The following is a 1,182-nucleotide window of genomic DNA, read 5'->3' as shown; positions in this document are numbered from 1 at the left end:
CTAGGTTGGTCTTGGCTTTTCTTCCAAGGAGCAAGCATCTTTTAATTTCATGGCTTCAGTCACCATCTGCAGTGAATTTGGAGCCCCCCAAAATAAAGTCTCCCAACAGTTTCCATTGTTTCCCCATCTATTTGCCATGAAGTGATGGGACTGGATGCCATCATCTTAGTTTTTTGAATGTTGAGTTTTTTTTTTTTTTTTTTTTGTTTTACCATTGTTTTATAAAAGCCTTTTTTTTTTTTTTTTTTTTAATTTTATTTTATTTTTAAACTTTACATAACTGTATTAGATTTGCCAATATCAAAATGAATCCGCCACAGGTATACATGTGTTCCCCATCCTGAACCCTCCTCCCTCCTCCCTCCCCATTCCATCCCTCTGGGTCGTCCCAGTGCACCAGCCCCAAGCATCCAGTATCGTGCATCGAACCTGGACTGGCAACTCATTTCATACATGATATTTTACATGTTCAATGCCATTCTCCCAAATCTTCCCACCCTCTCCCTCTCCCACAGAGTCCATAAGACTGTTCTATACATCAGTGTCTCTTTTGCTGTCTCGTACACAGGGTTATTGTTACCATCTTTCTAAATTCCATATATATGCGTTAGTATACTGTATTGGTGTTTTTCTTTCTGGCTTACTTCACTCTGTATAATAGGCTCCAGTTTCATCCACCTCATTAGAACTGATTCAAATGTATTCTTTTTAATGGCTGAATAATACTCCATTGTGTATATGTACCACAGCTTTCTTATCCATTCATCTGCTGATGGACATCTAGGTTGCTTCCATGTCCTGGCTATTATAAACAGTGCTGCGATGAACATGGGGTACTCGTGTCTCTTTCCCTTCTGGTTTTCTCAGTGTGTATGAATGTTGAGTTTTAAGCCAACTTTTTCACTCTCCTCTTTCACTTTCACCAAGAGGCTCTTTAGTTCTTCTTTGCTTTCTGATGTAAGGTTTGTGTCACCTGCATATCTCAGTCAAATGCTCCAAGTGAGTTTTTATCCTTTTGTTTCCATTTGGGTTCCCTCAGAAGCAGAAATTGAAACACTGTTGTTGGGGGAGTAGGGTGGAATCACCCAGCCCTGGATGATTCCTTTGGAGATTTTGTTTAATTTAGAAATGATTATACTCCCGTTATTTAAGGCCCAGTATTTGGATTTGATAAATCACAAC

Source organism: Bubalus bubalis, chromosome X (assembly GCF_019923935.1).
Source record: "Bubalus bubalis isolate 160015118507 breed Murrah chromosome X, NDDB_SH_1, whole genome shotgun sequence".
NCBI classification, from domain to species: domain Eukaryota; kingdom Metazoa; phylum Chordata; class Mammalia; order Artiodactyla; family Bovidae; genus Bubalus; species Bubalus bubalis.
Note: the sequence above shows the minus strand (reverse complement) of the source record.